At 34.2% G+C, this 19,373-nt stretch overlaps 1 protein-coding gene across 3 annotated transcripts in view; it reads left to right on the forward strand.

The window, feature by feature from the left end:
- Sema3a (semaphorin 3A) overlaps window positions 1–19,373 on the forward strand; it is a 459,630-nt gene that overhangs the window by 92,970 nt on the left and 347,287 nt on the right. The window contains exons 1-2 of one of the 3 annotated variants that reach the window (XM_047562545.1): window positions 13,919–13,948; window positions 14,382–14,460. The gene's annotated coding sequence lies outside the window, so the exon portion shown is untranslated. Of the gene's footprint in view, window positions 1–13,918; window positions 13,949–14,140; window positions 14,258–14,381; window positions 14,461–19,373 lie in introns of those variants that run through there. The other 2 variants (XM_047562546.1, XM_047562544.1) reach the window with 2 other exon arrangements.

Raw genomic sequence — 19,373 nt, forward strand, 5'->3', positions numbered from 1 at the left:
TGGTCTTGAAGTAAGTTTCCAGAGAGCCAGTCTTTCTATTCTTGCTTCTAACTATACATCTTTACTTCTGTCACTGAGAGAGGAACTTCTTCTTCTTTTCCTTCCCATAAACACTTAGATATAGATAGCACCCAAATTTTACCTTAACTTTAGTGGGGCAGGTGCTTCTTCTGAAAGATTCACCAGTTTAGCGTACTTCTTCCCATAGCTGCAAGATTGGAGGTGCAGGAATTTCCACAGGTATTTTCTAGCCAAGATGTGTATTTTGTTGCTATTATTTTCCTCTCAGGTTTTAGTACTCTGGAGTTTATTTGCTTTTGGTCAATTTCATACTCCTGTATCTATAGCCAAAATAAGTTGCTTAGACCTAGTCTCCTACTGTGCCTTTGCTGTTTGTCCTGATGAAAGGTTTTGAGGAAGGTCTGAGGTCCCAGTTTGCCTCCCAATAAGGCTGATGCAGCCTTGCTTGCTCTTGGAGCTTCAAATTGGCAGACACATTGTAAATGTTTTCATTGTTTTTGAAACTTGGGGAAATTAGATGTGTAGAAGTATAGCTAGTAAAGTGAAACAAGGAAAGAGAAGAAATATAATTTAATTAGGTCTCTGATTGGAGATGAACAAAACAAAGCAAACCGCAGTTGACTTTTCTAACCTAGCCAAGTTCCAAATTAAGAAGATGGACTCTCAGTTAGCCAGGATTGTAAGCCACAGGCAGAGCCATATTTTCTTTTCTCTTTGTTTTCTACCTAGCTTTTTTGAGTCTAACTTCATTAATCTCTCTTAAGTGTTTCCTCCCAGGAAGCCTCAAATGTAACTAAACTCAGGCCAACATGCTGACTTTTAACTCTTCATTCACCAGCATCAAATCTCTATTAGCACATTGTTTACATCTCAAAGTACTCTCACCAAATCTTAACAGGGATCTCCAAAAGGCAGGAATAATTGTTCCTTCCCTTCATCCTGTTGTCAAGCAGTACTACATTTAGAAGTGCTTGTATCAACCCAAATCTGTTGCTCCGTTCAGAATACACAGTGGCATTTACAGAGGACATGGGGATCTGATGACTTGATGTCTCTGCATTGGAATGTCAAGTTAAATGTGATTAAGTGATCTTAATCACTACATATACTGAGTCAAGTAAATAGTAACCCTTCAAAAAGAAAACAGACAGGAAACAACAGAAAAGTTAGTATTCTCACAAATTAAATTTACAAACAGGACTATTATATATTTCTCTTAACAAACGAGTTAATATTATAAAATCGTTGGAATTGTTCCAAGCAATTGTTTTCCAGCTGTTTTAATGATAATAATTCTTAAGTTCCGCCAGTTTTGTTTTCATTTAGCCCAATATATTAAAAAGTACCAATAAAAAATATCTTGTACTGCCAGAGGCACAAGAGGATTCCTACCACGACGGCAATGGCTTTGGAAAGTACTTTAAAATTCTCAATAGAGCATTCAAGATCACTGGTGGTTATGCTTGTCTTATGAATATAAACTATCTCAGAAACATAATCCTTTTTATTTTTCATTTATTTACTTTTTAATTTATGCAGAGGATAGTTGTGACTGTATGTAAAAATAATCATGACAAACTGAACTTAAAAAGTCAAAATATAGAAATAAGGTTGACAGAAAATTTAAGAAATTAGTTGTAGTTTTCTTTAAATCTCAGTTTGCATAGGCAAAGTCCAATTATATAAGTTTTGAGTGCCACTGAATGTATTTTGAATATTTTGCAGGGTATATATTCTCTCTCTCTCTCTCTCTCTCAATTTTAAAAGTTTTTACATACTTACATTTCAGGTTCTGTTTAAAGCATAAACATTCCTTCATCCTGATCATGTATAAGTTAAGATTATTCTTAACATGGTTATTCTTATATGCAGCAAGAAAGTAGGGGAAATTCATTTTCATTAACTAAACAATGTGTAATGCATGAAGAGTATGCATAACCTTACGCTATACATAGGAGGGGGTCTCCAATCATCATTCAGCATGTATGTATAGGATCTTTGTACAGTTTTATTAAATTTGACATATTAATGTTGCCAAAGCTTCAGAGATTTATGAATTTTTTCCCTACCAGCCTGGGCTAGACTACTCAGAAGCCAGGTGTGTACCATTGAGTTACACAATTACATACTTGAAAATCAAAAGGGGGAAATGACACCATAAAAGCTACATAGACGAGAAAGCCAAATGCACTCTCAGGGTGCATCATTACATACTTCAGACTCACAAAATAGGCTTCCTTCCTGTAAACACTGGGTAGAAAAATCAGAGAGTATATAACATAGACACTTGGGGAGAGGTACAGGGAGGGAGATTAGATTCACTCTAACAATTTTCTACAAGAGTGGAACAACTCCAATATATCTGGAAGGTCAAAGTCAAAATAAACTTTGGGTGTATTTTATCTAATCAGGAAAACGCCTTCAATGTATTTTCCTTTGATTGATTTTGTGTCAGACAAGCATAGAGAGAAGTTCTCTTTGCAGAACTCCACCACCAATATTTTAAATCTTGACTGCAGAGAAGAAATGGGGCCCTTACTTTTACGTCTTCCCCCTCATAATGTCTCCTTTTTGTAATTTGTTCCTTTGTAATTATAAAGGGCAGATTTCACTTCGATGCTCCAAATTGCTATGTGTTATCGTTACAGTAAGGAAGCATCCCAATTAGCTTTCACACTTTCATTTTCCTAATCATACTAATGAAGCTTGTTTCTGCCTGGCCCTTGGGAACAGGTAAGGAAAATGAAAGTTTTCCTAGAATCATACAACACTTCAGGGGAAGTGCTCCTGCATTTATTATCAGAAACTAAAGGCTCCTCAGATATTTTAACTCCTCTAATATCCTACAAGCTACTAGAAACTTATTTATGTTTCTGTTATTTATATTTTCATTCCTAGGACCTGTATAGTTTCATAATGACAGAAAATATTGGATACATGAAAGTGAAGTCAGTTTTCTTTTGTATTCCATATTTTTTTATATAAAGTTGAATAAAGGATTACTTCAAATTCTGATGATAGTAATAGCCTAGTTGTCTGGAAATACAGGAAGTGTATAAAATTAAGATATTGCAAATTAAAAGCAATTCCAGAGTCATTCAATAATGGTTTTCAGTAAAGTGAAAAGAATTCTCATGCAGTCCCTGAGCTAAAGCAAATGTGCTTTAAAACAGTACGGATTCAAGAGGAATTATCCCATAATACCTTTAGTCTTCAAAAAGCATACAAAAATTTCCATTCCTCTTGAAAGAGAAGTATAGAAGCAATGAGTTTATGGTTACTTAACTACCAACTTCCTTGAAAACATCTAAATCCAGGACAGCTTAAGAACCAGGTAAATATTTTGGGAAAGCTTTTTAAGCTCAGATTTCTTACTTGAGCTAAAATTCCACCTGCCAACTAACAAACTTTTCCATAGACACTGAGGTCCAAATGTTTTGAGATCAGGAAAAGTCTGTTCATAGTTTCTCCCTTTTTTCTTTTCTTTCTTGTCCCCCCCCCGCCCCCCCAGAGTACATGTATTTCTCTATCACAAACATTCTTTGTTTTTACTGTGATATTGTAGCCTCACAAATGAAGTGAGTTCTGTCTTGAATCTGTATTTAGCATAATTCCTTTAAATAGGTTATTACCTTTGTGCACAGGTGGTAAACTTATCTTCCAGGGTTTTTATATACCAGCCTGGAATGGGAAGCCCTGAAGAGTAACATCTAATGGTATCATTAAAATGATTGTAAACATGCCTTTTGTGGCAGATGTGAGCTTTCTTTCTGTTGATATATATTCAAATTGTTTGGTAAGATCAAACAAATGTAGAGTTTTAAAATGTCAAACATGTCCACATTCTTAACAGTTTCTGTTTTTAAAGAACTCTGTTTCTTTAGAAGTCAGGACAGCTATAAAAGAGCCAGACTACAGATCAGATTCAAAGTTGAAACTCATTTTGTCTGATTAGAGCAGAATTCTCTATATCTGTATCATTTATCAAATGTTTCCAATAAAAATAGATCAAGCAAGAAATAACAGAACAGGTTTTAAAATAAAATGTTGGAAAACCATGTTATCTATTAATTAACCAAAATCACTGTTACATTTTATTCAAATGAAATTAAGTATTATGGGCCATCAAATTTATTCCACCTGTCTTCTAACCTTGTCCCCTCTCCATCATCATCTCTCTTTCCCTTATTTAATAGTTCACTTGTAATGGGGGTCATACCATGTATTGTAATTTTCAGACCATTTAAAATTAATTCTGGTTAATCAGTTAAATTTGAAGTTTTTCAAGCAAAATTTGTTTTTATTTTTTTTCAATGGCAAAAGAAGGAGAATATTATGACAAAATTCTATTAATATGTGTTCTTAATAGAAAATTGTGACTTTACTATAGACATGATTTGTATGGAAGTAGAAAATGTGTTTCAAAATTAAAGTTAATATACATCAAATACTTGATGGATATCTGGTATTTTGTTTAAAATATTCTATTTAAACTCTCTGGGTCCCAAATCACATCTCTAATAAGCCAGGATTGACTGCACTCTTAACTATTCAGATATGTTCTCTATTGTTTTTTTCCATTTGAGATTTCATTATTCATAATGTTCTACTTTAAAATAGATAAATACTTTTATAGTATTATTTATATAAAGATTAAGGGAAATGGTGTATGGGGTGTAATCCTCTTTCATCACAGAGTAAAACTCACAGAATATTCTATTGTTACACCTACATTCCTGGATTCCATTGCAATTAGTTTGAAACTTATCCACTATTTTAAAGTGAGGAAAAACATATCATGTGTTCCTTTTCTGGCTAAAAATGGAGAAAATCTTTGACCTTTCTTTAACCTCCCTCTTTTCCTATTGTAGTGACTAGGTGAACCTCTGTTGAAGACCATGGTTTTAATCAGTTTTTTACCGCTGTGACCAAAAAACCTGAAGAGAACAATTAGAAGAGGTTTTGGATTTATTTTGGGTCTCACAGTCTCAGAGTTTTCATTCCATGGACAGTAGACTCCATTGCTCTGGACTAGAGTTGAGGCAGAATATAATGGCAGAAGAGTATAGTGGAGGAAGGTAGCTCATGATATGCACCAGGGAGCAGAGACAGAGAGAACTTGCTCCATTCTCCAGGAACAAAATAAATATCCCAAAGGCAGCCCCCAATGACCCAACTCTTCCAGCCACCCCTACCTGCCTATAGCTACTGCTGTTAAACTATTCAAGTGGATTAATATACCGATTAGGTTAATGCTCTCATAACCCAATTGGTTCACCTCTAAAATGTCTTTCATTGTCTCACACATGAGTTTTTGGGGGACACTTAATAACTAAGCCATAGCTACCACAAACCTCAAAGTGTCAAGGTACCAGAGGGATCTCCAGAGAGTGGTCCACGCACTCTCTGGAGAGAAGTGAACTCAACTCAGGAAGAGTAGAATTCTTGGTTTACATAAAGGGAATGAATTCCAGCATGTGCCAGCCAGATGCCTGAAGAGGGGTGTATTTAAGAAAGTAGATACACATTCAGGGGAGAATGCCTGCTTTTCAAGAGAGAGATGTCTTTGAGGGTAAAGCAAGCAAAAAATACACATTCAAGAGAAAATGTGGGCCATTTCCAGAATGAGAAATGTATATGTCGGGTTGGGGGTGGGTGATGGTTCCTGGATCTTATTTTAAAGGAAATTTGTCAAGGGGTGAGTATGGGAAGGTATATAGAATTGATAGTAATCTAATGATCTAAAGACAGTTTCTGGTGGTCATTTAATCTCTGGATCCTTAGGCTGATATGGTCTTCATTATCTGACCAGTGGATAGCATCGGAAAGTTCACCAAATTATAGGTTTTCTAATATAATATCTCTTTTTACTTGATCTATTTTTGGAAGGTGTGTTAATTAACACTGCATAGGTAGATTTTCGGATTTTCTGGGAATTTGGGAGTGACAGGTCTAGAAAACCCAGCAGAACTTCTGAATTAAAACCTTATTTCTTTGTTCTTCCTTTAAGTTTCCCTTCTACTTATTTTTTATTTCCTCTAATGTTCCTCAAAATTAGGTGGACTATGATTTGCTGAGTTGATTCAGGGGGAACAGTGCTCTCAGAGTTATCCAAATATATCATGGATTTGGAATGAATCAGAAATAAGCCTTAATTACACTGAGCACTGAGTTGTGAGCAATTTTTGTTTCTCTCTATTGCAGCCTATCTTGGTCCATGTCGAATTTGGATCCAGACGTACCATGTTGTTTAGAAAACCTCATGTATTTGGCATTGGCTAAGTGAACCACTGATAGGTTAGTACAGAGAGAACTGATATTACAGGTTTTGAAAATATGGAGATTCACATCATGCAGTATAAAACCTTAAAATAATGTAACAGGTTATGCAACTAACAAATTTTTAATTCTGATTGGAAAGCAGAATGTTAATGTGTATGCTTTGTTATAAATATTTGGCAAGGTATCATATGAAAAATTGGCTTAGAATAGAACTTACTAGTTTGAAAGTAGAAGTAAAGAGGTACAGAGATCCCAATACTGAGACTTCCAGTGTTGGAACAAAATTGCTGCATGACCTAACAAACAATAAATGTGAAAAAATCTTTATAGATTAATATTTGGCAATATTTTCCCAATAGAGTAAATTGACTTAAAGCAAAGAATAGGTTAAGAATGTGGCTCTCAAGAATTTGATATAATGACTTAAAACAGAGATCACATTAAATGTGGCTCTCCTGGGAAATTCAAACAATTTCTTTGTAATCCGGTTACACTGAGATAATGACTGATGGAATGAAAGAGAAAAGTCAAAGAAGACAGAATGATCTGGGTATGTTCAATGTACCTGGGGGAAATTGGAATTGAAGTTTACTGGGTATTTGACACTTGTATTGGCCACAAAGCTATGAGTTTGGCACCCTCAAAAAAAAAGATTGTTGTAGACTTAAAGTGACTCTAAATTCCCTAAGATTCTGTGAGTGGTAAGCTAACTGGCAAAGGTCTTGGGATTCCAAGTAGAGGATAGTCCACACCACGCACCCACTTCTCATAGGTACAATAAATATAACGATAAAGAAAAAAAATTCTTAAAAATGGAAATGGGAGGCAAAGAGAACAATAGACTCTCACCTCTCAAAGGGAAGGATCTAAACTCCAAGGAGGAACATTCTTCAATCCTACTTGAGGACCTGCCAGATTGCCTGCTCATCAGAACCAACATGTCTACAGACTAGGGACTTTGGTGTTCTTCTCATTCTTCCCCTCTCCAAATGGTGTCCTGTTTCTGTTTACTTTTGAGGAATGTTTACATTATGCATGTGCAGTGTGTATGTGTGTGTGTGTGTGTGTGTGTGTGTATGTGTATGTGTGAGAGTGTGTGCATGTTGAGAAGCAGGTAGTATTTTCAGTTTATATGTCTCAATAAAGAGAAGTGACGTCTGTGTCAAATGCTGGCCAGAGTTCTGAATGAAACTGAAGCATGGGCTGGATTCATCTTTTATTTTAAGTTGTCTTAATTTAGATAGTAGTTGAGATTTTTTTTTTTTTTTTTTTTTTTTTTTGTGTGTGTCTGTAGATTAGTAGAAAGGAAGGATATTTGGTGACAAGAGATAGCACTCAAATAATATTTCCCCACTTCTCCATTACTTCTCTACATTTGATTGGATTTGATTTGGAAGACCAAAAACTACCCTGTCAAGAAAAGTGAGCAGACGTGATGTGTAGAACTTTTAGGTCAGGAAAGATTGGCTCATATTTGACTCTGTAATCTCTCTCTTTCCTTAACTTGGCAATGAAGGCTTGTGTTGAGATGATACAGTCTCGTAATGAAGCAGTCTGCATCACTGAGTTACTGCACAGAACATAATGGCCTGGGGATTTCATGGGGCTCTGCAGGGCACGGTGCATTTGGTTGAATGAGAAATAAACTTTTGTTGTGTTAGGTCTCTGAGATTTTGCTGTTGTCACCACATGACCTTGCCTTTCTTGACTCACACCATTGTTACCATCTTTAATGTAAATTATAGAAAATAATACTACTTTCTGTTTTTAGACTGAATAGCATGTTTGACTAGTATTCTTAACAAATATAAATTTGTTGAGTTTTATTTTTACATATTATTATGATTTCTCTTCTACTGTTTACATGGTACAATGCTAGAACTGTTCTTTTTCAGTCTTAAAGCTCTTTGATACATAGACCTAAAATAAAATTTAGCATGTTTAGTAAAGTCAAAATTATATGAAAACTACAGATGATTATTTTTAAATTTTCTAGTGTCATAGAAAAGTGATCCCTGCCCCAACATCTTCACAAAAATAAATGGAACAAGGAACCAATGAGTTATTTAAAGGACTCATTAACTTTCATATGACCCTATTTGTAATTGAGACAGTTGTGTCCTAGAAGTACCCTACAAGAAATGATTAATGAGGTTTCCAAATATCCTAAATTGACTGACAAGGAAGGGAGTAAACCTGAGCTTTAGCCAAACCTGCGAGGACCGGGAAAAAGAGGAGACATCTTAAATAATTAATGATGGTATCTAATACTAAACCTTTAAAAATGTAATTATTTTTCCTAAAGCTTAAAGAGCTGGACATACAAAGTCAGTAAGGAGGGAAATTTATGAAAAATTTCTCTTTAAGTTGTTCAAAGAGCAGATTTTGACACAAATATTTTCTTATGATGGTAGTGGACTTTCCACAAATACATTAAATAGTACAAAAGAATTAATTTATGAGATATTTTTCCACTTTTTATTCTATGAATTAGTTCAGATCCCTTCTATATCATCAAAGGTTAAATGACAATCTGTTCTTTTTGATCACAGTTTATGGCTCATTTGAATAAATTATAATTAGACCTCTTCTTCTGTTACCTAAGGACTAAAATTATCTGCATCAGTGATTAAATTCTCACTATTTCTAGTGTAAATTTGCTACAGTTATAACTTAGAAGTAAAAAGTTAAAAATGAATTTGAGAAAATGTTAACATTGCTGTATCCTGTAAATGATTTATTTTTCAAATTTACTGAACTTTAAAAAAATTACTGAACTGAAGAGAGTGGTGACAGGATGAGGGAGCAGTGACTGAGATTGGGGGTCTCTGTTGACCTCATGGCTATGGCATGCCCAGTGCCTGGGAATGTTTCTGTGCAAGGACACAGGATGCTTAGCTGCTGTGGCAATGCCCTGCATGAGGAGGCTCTGTGAAGAGTCCTATCAGCTCTGACCTTGATCTCAGGCACACGCCCCTCAGAAGGAAGGAATTCTTATGCTAGACAACCACAATGTTTCACCAGCTCTGCTTCTCCAGTTCCTGCCCACCTTAGAGTAACTTTAAACAATGGACTTTCTTGAGAGCTACACAGAGCTCCTAACATTACACTTTGCAACTGTGGATTGCAACTATGGAAAAGCTACACAGATGTCCTAGTTTCTGTAACTTTCCTGAATACAAAGAACAGTGGTTGCATAGTCTTTAACCTGATAATGAGACATATATAAATAAAGGTTGCTGGTGTAACTCTTTGGATCTGCATCTCCATCAGAGAGCAGAGCTCCACCTGATCCCAGCTTAATCTTCAAGATCTGTATCTATGAATCTTTATTTCCCAATCCCCCTTCATCCCTCGCCAGACCCAAGAGTTTGGTCATGTGGATCATGACACTGAACTTTGGATGTTTCTTTGTACTTAAACATAAGTTCTTAGACATGGGCAGATCATTTTGGGTTATCTAAGTAAATCCTGTCTATTCACTTGAGTTCCTGAAAGCAGAGTACATTTTCTAGCAGTGTTCAGAAAAAGATTGGCATGTGTAAAGGATTCAATTTCTTGGTTCTGGTCCTGAAATGTAAGCATCAGGTGAGGACCAGAGAGAGACCTTTGGGAACTGAAAAATCCAAGGGAATGGGTTCTCCCCCAGGGCCTCCACTGAAGAATTCAGTCCTGCTACTACCTTAATTTCTTACCTGTGGAATGGCAATATAATAAATTGGTGGTGTTGTTAACCAGTAACTCCTCATTAGTGTTTCACACAACAGTAATAGAAACCTAAAACTCATCCCAAATCCATTTTATTTTTCTGAATTTGTTGATGTTTTCTATCAAAATGGCCTTACCCTTTTATGCCTGTCTAAAGTGCTTTGTAAATTCAGAACTTGAGAAAACTCTGGTCTGCTCTGAAAAGTACTCTCAAAGTTTTCCCGTGGTCCATACCATACAAGGTAACTTGAAGGGCTATTCATGAAGAACTTGCCCAATTGCTGCCAAACTAGATTGTGAACATATCATGGGAGTGATTCACATTTATCCTTTTATGTCTTCCAGTGCACCTGGGACAATGTACATTTTTATAGTACTAAAATCCTCTGAACCAACCAAATAATAACCATTTAAATATTTTCATTCTAAGGAAACATCCCTTCATTTTCATTTGCTGTGTTATCTTTATGACATTTTGTCATAATGTAAATAATGGAAACATATTTCAGAAGATCAGCCTCATTTATTTGGGAACATATGTTGGACTAAATATTCTGATTGCACATAAAGCCTGCCATGGAATTTCTCAGTGCTATGTACAAGAAATAAGATTTTTGAAGTCTAATGTGCTAAACTCAGTTTCATTCCAAAACCATAACTTCCATTTACATTTTTAACATTTAAATCCAAATAGCCCCAAATTAGTTGCCAAACAAATCTAATTTATGTTTTTAGCAATTGTGTGTGAGTCATGCTGCCAATGTTTTTGCCTTCCTTCTAACAAATTGTCCCTAATTGGAAAATACCGTGAGCAGTAAAATATGAAGCAAAAGCCACCAGTACTTTGAAGTTTATTGGTTACAAAATTCGATGGGGTTTCCCATATTATTTTTGATGAGCATAGAGCTTAATTTTTTTCCCTTGCTTTAGTTTCATCACTTCATTCTTGTTTTGGAATAGCTGGTGATTTAGGGAATATTTTTCAAGATCAGACCACTTCCTCAAATCAAAGCTTTGTTCTTATAAATAGATACAATTATGTTCATATGTTTGGTAGATGAATCCAGTAGAGTGCATGATGAACAGAATCTCTCATGAGGAGTTTACTCAATTCTTTGAAATTTCACTCTTGAATTTAATCAATGGAAACAATTCATTCTGAAAAATATTTTTTCTTGATGACAACACATTTTTCCCATAAACATACACTTCATCTTGTATATATGTACTTAAGTACATTAGGCAAGTTTTGGCAATGTTAACAATAGAAATGTAAATTAACACCATTAGTTATAAACTAACTCTTAACTGTTAAAAAATTTATTTCCCATCAATTTATTAAAAGTTAGAACAAATGCTTGAAAATATGATCTTAGATTTTAATTTTCTATTCATCAGGACAAAAACAGTTGAACTATATGTTCACATGCAATCTTTTCCAATTTGCATCTGACTTTCTAAATGAGTGTACTATAAATCCTAAAAAGATATTTTAAAAAGATATTCTAAATTCATTGTATATTATAAACTTAGATTCTTTATAAACTGAAGAAACTTTAGATTGCTTTTGAATATTATTGAAATTAAATTGATTATAGCATGGCATTATGAATAACTCTCCCCAGAAATATTAGCAAGTGAGATTTTATTCCATATTGCCTATCATGATCTGCTCTCACCACTGCTTGAGATGGAAATTACCATCAGTGGAAACTTCTCAAGGAGAGGAACCCTCTTCTGGTTTTGGGAAGGTTTGGGGGAGATTTGGGAGGCTTAGGGGAAGGCTTTGGAATAAGTGATTAGATGAGGCCAATAAAATTTGCATGAATTATAGTCCTGAAGGAAGTACCGCCTATTGCTAGTAACATGGCTGTATTGAGATAAATGCTTTTTCGTCAGTGGTACCTGGAAGTGATTCAACACTAAAATCATGAGGCTCCTACAAACTGAACCAGACCATCTGGTGAGTCACAGTTGGAGTTTAATTAGTTCCCTATTTAAATCAATGATGGGAACATCTCTTTAGGGTCCTGAGACATCTTCATATGACAGAAAGTTCTGTCTCTGGGGATGAGTAGAAGAGACTAGCAAATAAAAGTTTAGACTTGCTGTCTATCAAAATATAAAGGTTCAGATCTCAGCATTGCCACCTATTAGGCAAACTCAGGCAAGTACTTCTTTTCTCAGAGGGTCCCCTATTCCTTATTCAAAAAACAAGGATAAGAATACCTACCACACTGGGTGTAGATTAATGAAGTAGTCCCCAAAAGCTCTCTGTGAAGTTCTGATGCTGAGCAAATTTTCAGTAAATGGAAAATGCTGTAAGACATGGTAACTAGTAAGATGAACATGATGGCATATTTAAACAATGTGGCTTGGTACTTACCACACATAATAACCTCAATGATGTTAATTTTCCCCTTAAAATGTCCCATGTAAAGAACTAGTTCATGTAGCAAACATTCGCATATCTCCCCAGGATAACAGACAAAAAGTCATAGTACATATAGTTCTGCCATTTGCAGATTCTGTGATGGAGTGGCTAATCCAGTCTATTGACCTCATAAGTATACTTTTCTTTCTGCTTCCTTACATATAACTGGCAGTATACTTTAAAAACAATCACTCCTACCATGTTTACCTAGTATCACCCATATGAAGTTGTCAGTTCATTAGGCCAATTATGTTATTGGAAGTTTGCTTTTAAAATTTTTGCAGATTAGCCTAACTCTTCTGTCTTAACATAATATCCTTAGATACATTTTCATTAGATTATTGTGATTTTTTTCTGACAGGACAATTCTAGAGGATTATTTTAGTATAATTATAAATGCAAACAAATATAAAAATGGTAAAATAAGTGAAATGCCTGTATACCACACACAGTTTTAGTAACTTAGTCACTGTCTAAGAGACGACTAGTCAAAAGTACGTTCACATAATTATAATGAGGTAAGAATTTAGGTAAACTTGTAGATAAATAATTTCTTGTTATTTGAAAAATTGTTGTACTCAATGTATATTAATCAGCTGGCATGCCATAACAAGCCATTGTAAATCTGGTGTCTTTAAAAACAACCCTCAGCTCAGACAGTTGGGTTCATCTGATGCAAGTTCATTCTAGCTTCTACAGGTTGACTGGGGTCACTGAACTGGTCTGGGGTGAGTTGGGAAGTTTGATCAGGGCTTCTGCATTACACATATCTATTATGACTTTTCGAGGACCAGATGGTTAGTCTAAGCATGTCCATCTTTTGGCGAAACTCAAGAAAACAAATGGCAACACAACATTCCTTGAGGCCTTGGCTTGGAGTGGGCACACTGTAACTTTTGCCTCATTCAGTTGTACCAAATTCATAGCCAAAGAGTGGGAAATATGATCCTCCTCCATTGTGGGAAGAACTAAAAAGATAAAGAACATGAAGATAAGCAGGGGGACAGAACTGGAGCCATAGATGTAGCCTGCCACCAAAGTAACTGCATTTCTATTTGAGGATATATTCTTTTTCTCCATTTAAGATATCAACTTATACTCTCAATTATTTGATCATGGGATTCAGTGAGACTTGATTTCCTGAGGGAGAGTGGGTTGTTGCAGACTTTTTGCTTTCTGGTAAGGTAATTTCTTCCTATGAAATGATATTGCTCATGTTCTTTAAGAGCCTCTCGTGTGTCTCTCTAGGTTCAGTTTTCAGTACTAAAACCTCTCAGAGAGTGACTCACTGAACTAGTCACCACTATATCCACCCACTCAACCTCATGCTGCAGCCACTGAATCTGAGCTGCTGTGTCACATTAGCACGAAAACTGTAGAATCTAGAATTCCTATTTAACTTGTGCCAAAAAACCAAGCCTTAACCTTATAGTATAAGGGGAACATTTGAGAATAATTGTCTGTAAGAAAAATAGCTTGTTTGCTGGGGAACCAGATACTAAGGTAACTATTACTCACTCACGGTGAGTTAAGCAGAAATCGGAGGAGGAACTCAACCCAAGAGGATGACTGAAGATAGAAAGCCGGAAACGTCTAAAGCAGCTGAGGGGGTGAACAGATTTTGTCTAGAAAGATAAGGCAGCTAAATAGAGAGTGAGATGACATGAGCCAAATTTGTACACACAAATAATGGAAATAATCTCCAAGAATCCAATTTGGGAAGAAGTGAGGGAGATAAGAGTGCTCTGAGTGGCTAGTGATGAGAGAACATTGGAGTTAGCAATGCATGAGAAAGAGACCACTGTTTCCAAGGTGCCATAGAAGAGCTCACAGGCTGTGGGATGGAATGATCTTTTTTTAAGCCAGTTTACTAAGAAAGTTCAGGTTTTGTAAAGGTCAGATATAAAAGAAGGTTTTTGTTTGCTTTGCTTTTCAGGATATTTTAAAGCATAATCCATGGGACAAGCTGTAAAGTAACAAGAAGAAGTATTCTTCAACAAGAGGCCCTTCGGCAGGTAAGGGGGAGAAAATACTCATCTCTGACGGCAGGTGACTCTTTGCTGAGTATTTGACATTAAGTAGGAATCTAAATAGTTCTAAGGAGATTATTAACACTTTTATATTGTTTAAGCCAAAGTCTTCAAAATAACAACTTAATAGCAAGGTGAAAAATCCAGTCAAGTATCCACCTTACTTTTTTCCAATTTCAAATTATAATTGTTTTCTGATTATATGGCATGTTTTAGTATAAATAATGAAATATCTATAATAGTTACATGGTTTCTTGTTTTATTCTTATACATATTAATTAATTAAAATTGATGCTGTAATCTTAACAATTAAGACCTAAATACTTGTTGAATTTCACGTGAAAATTCCAAATTTTGTGGTCAAGAATCACTTTTTAAAAAACAATCCAAGCTTTAGGGTAAAAGCTAAAGACAATGATCATTTCTGGATGTTAATAAGATATATCTTGATATTATGTGTTAAAAATATCACATTGTTGCCCCATTAATATGTACAATTAGTATATTTTAATCAAAAATAAAATAACATTTAAACATTTTAAAGATAACTTGTTCAAATTCTATTTGCCCTAAATATTTCATCTGTCTATGTCTCCCATATTCCATGGCATGAATAAAATTCTCTGGAACATGTTACACATTGCCCAACAATAGCATTAATATGCTGGCATGGGTGGTATACATGATTTCATAACAAGTTTCTGAATGGATAAAGGGAAGAAAATATTAGTGGAAATAGGTTCTACCAAGTACTGCTTCTGTGACCTGATACATAATATTTTAGATGTCTAAATAAAATGGTGTGTTATTTAATACCTTGAAATGGAAAATATCTACAGTGGAATAGGAGAATTGAGAAGATAAGGCAAAGTAGGATTAACACTTGGCTAAAAAATTCAACAGCATAAAAAAGTTTATTTTTTAAAAATAATTTAAGACACATTCTTTATCTTATACTAAAAATTATAGTTTATTTATTGTTTCCATAAACATTCCATATTTTATTTAGGAGATCTCTTAAAACATGTAAGTCTGGTAGAAATGTACTCATTAGAATATAAGGAGTTATGAAACATGCAAACTACCATGTGGAGACAAAGTTTGTGAAATGTTCACATGTATTGTTCATGTAAACCTTACACATTCCTAAACACACCTCTCATCTGGTCGTGTTTAAACTCAAAATTGGCAATGTCTTCCTTTGCCTAAAATAAGTTACTACTTCCTTAGCTTGCCATTCCTGGTTTTCAAAAATCAGACTACAAACTACTTGTCTAAGATTATCTTCTACTTAAGCCCCAAAGATTCAATGCTTCAATCAGACTAGCCTATTTATGACACCCACACTTCCGTGGGCAGTCTCCATCCTTACCTGTGTTCTTATAGCTACCTTTCCCACCTGGGATGACTTTCCAACTTGACCAAAGTTTAGGAGTCCTTTAAATATCAGGTCTAGCAGCATTTCCAAATCAACTCAGTGTGATAATATTATCAACATCTGAAGAAGTAATACAATGTTCTAGTTTGGATGAGAAATGTCCCCCAAGAGTTCCTGTATTAATGCAGGAATGTTAAGAGGTCATGTGGTTGGACTGTGTGTGGATTCCTAGTTTGAATGGACTTGACTATGTGATAACTGTAGGAGATGGGTCATGGGTGGAGGAGGTGGGTCACTGGGGGCATCTTCCCTGACCCTATCATGAGATGACCAGCTTTTCTCTACTATACCCTTCCCTCACAATGTGCTGCTTCACCTTGGGCCTAGAGCAACAGACTGGTCATCTACAGAGTTAAGACCTCTGAAACTGTGAATTGCAAATAAATTTTTCTTCCTCTAAGTTTTTTTTACCAGGTATTTTAGTCATAGTGTTGGAAAAGCTCAGTAAAATACTATATTACCCATTTACTTATTATAAAATTACCAATTTATTGAACAGTGTTAGAACTTATTATTTTCTGTTAGTGAAGACAGAATTAATGAACTAAAATAAGGAGATATAAAAGGGGCTAAGTTTGTAAATTACAAATTTCTATAAGTTATTCTCTAAGTTATATTCTTTTTCCACACATATTCCCCAATTGTGAATAATAAGACTGTCATGACTAATAAAATGCTATCTTTCTGTTTGAGGGAATGAAATATTATAATTTCTTACATTCGTAAGTGCTATATTCTCTGAATTGTAAGAACTCTAGAAAAAATATTTTGTGAAATACTAAATGCTGAGATTAATATGTAACTGTAGAGCATTTCCATACACATCCAAATCCTCATTTCTTGATACCTCCACCTCTCATTCTTCATGAAGTAGCCATCATCTCTTACCTACACTTGATTGTGTTTTCCTTTTGTCTCTATATTTAGTCCACCCATAGCAGCTGCAGGTTGATTTTATAATTTTAATGTGACAATTTAATTCCCTTTTCTTAAATACTCTGATGGTCAACTTTCATAGTGTGAAATAAAATATACACAAATCCTTTTTGTAAACCCAGTATTTTGACCCCAGATTACCACTGACCATTCTTCTTGCTAACTCTCCACCACAACTGCCTGCCTCTTTGTTGCTTCTTGAACATGACAGGAAACATTCTGCCACATGTCAGCTTTGCTCATGTCTCACCTTCCATCACACCTCACCATGTCCTTAGAGAAGTCTTCCCTGACCAGTCTACAGGAAATATATCCCCACCAACCAGTCTGTTCACTCTACATTATCATCACAATGCCAATTGGTACTTAGCATTATATTTGAAAGTTCTTTGGTCATTTGTTTAGTCTCGGTCGTCACTTAAAAAGAATGACAAATCTGTGAACGAAGCGTCTTTTCTGTTGTTGCTCACCATTTTATCTACAGCAATTAGATGACTACCTGGCACATACTAGATGCTCAATCCATACGCTTTGAATGAATGAGTGGACATTTTCATATACTAGATTAGAAACAAGTTCATGTTTCTAGTCTGCATAATTAAGGTGTTAAATAGGATATTTCTTTAAAAGACTGCCTAATCTAAGCATTGAAAGACAAGACTCTTCTTTCCTAGCTATGCAGCTTTTCAGTATTTCAGTTTCTCTTCATGAAATAATGATAAGTACTATTGTCTTCATTTTTGTCTCATGGGGTCATGAAACTGATGAACAAAGTACACTAAACACCAAAAGTCACTTTCAACAGCACATTATTCACTTCTGGAATGAATAAAAATAATTTTTCTACTTGGTTCCAAAGAAAGATAATAATGCACATTTGGTAAAAATCCCCTTAAAATAAGTCTATATAGAATACAGGATATTAAAATACATTTTTTCTAAAAAATGTTTCTAGCATACTAAACTAGTAAAATGTTTGGCTTTGAGTTGGTTTGTGTTTTTGCCTGGACTCCAAATACAGGTTTGTGTATTTCATATGTCCATCTCTGTATTATTACTTTCTATTGGAATTCAATTATGACAAAGTGGGATTACTGTTTTCAGTAAAAACAGTAATAATATTCTCAATGTGATAAATTAACTTTGTATTTCTAGTTTATTTCTGCAGTTTTAAAACTTGTTTAATATTTGAAAGACATATGTTAACTTTTAAAAAATAAAAGCTATTTTAAAAACCTATAAATAAAAAATATTTGAAAATGTTTGAAAGAAAATCTGTACTATTTGAAAAAAATCTATACTAAAGAGACATACATTAAAAATATAAAATCCTGTCACATATATGATACAGGAATATATGTGTTAGATACATACAAAGATATATACATATGTGTTTGTAGACTAAAACATCTATGTATACATACTTTTAAAAGAATATTTGTGTCAGAAATTATATAAATTGATCTTAATTTAGTTACTATATAGTTAGTATTATATATGTGTATATACTATTTAGTATTATATACATGTGTATACTGGATATATCCACATGTGTATGTAATGGATATATTTGTACATGTATGCTTATATACAGTGGTTATATAAAAACTTAGGTAGGATTAATATATGTTATTCATATATAATTCTATACATAAATATTTCATATAATTAACATAAATATGTGTTAATGATAATATTTTTAGAAACTATTTATTATTTAGCTAAGTTATTTTCAATGTTCCCATTCTATTTTGGTTTTTATTTATCTTACCTTGATTATATATGACCAGTATGTATGTATGTATTCTATATATACTCTCCATATACAACATATAGTACATAAAATTTAAAAAAATCTAATTAACTCAAACAATAGTTCTGACCTACTATTTTTAAGAGAGGAATAAAATAGCTATCTTGATTTTAAAGTGAACTTTATCCTTGTAACTCTCATTACAAAGATAAATTACATGCTTTTAATTGCAACTCACCTACAGATGATAATGATTTATATCCATAAGTGGTTTTGACATGCAGGTCACTTTCTGTTGGGTTGACACAGAAAAGAGATTGCATATCATGAAAAATTACTGGGTCCTGGTTAGAAGGTCACTGTTCTGGTGAATAAAATCCACATATACAGTGAATTAATTTGTATACCATTCTTACAGTTGTGAAGAAATATAGATATTTTGACTTTATAAACTACTTTTAAGAGTTTTGTGGGTTATAATATTTAAAGTAAGCTTAGATATTTTATGCCATGAGTTTAATTTTTCATAGTTCTTATAATATTACTTTATACTTCCTATGTATCCAAACCACAACTTCCTTGGGAGCATTAACTGTACCTTGGTTATGGTTTACTTTTGGTGCTTAGAATAGGGTATGTGTAAAATTACTAAGAATTTAATGAATGTATTGCCCAGAAAGCCCAACATTTTATAAATCTAAGATTTTATTTGTTATCCTTTTAAGAAACAAAATTGTAGATATGGATACTTTGACTATGACTCCTAAAGAA

This window comes from Sciurus carolinensis, chromosome 8 (genome assembly GCF_902686445.1).
Source record: "Sciurus carolinensis chromosome 8, mSciCar1.2, whole genome shotgun sequence".
Lineage (NCBI taxonomy): Eukaryota > Metazoa > Chordata > Mammalia > Rodentia > Sciuridae > Sciurus > Sciurus carolinensis.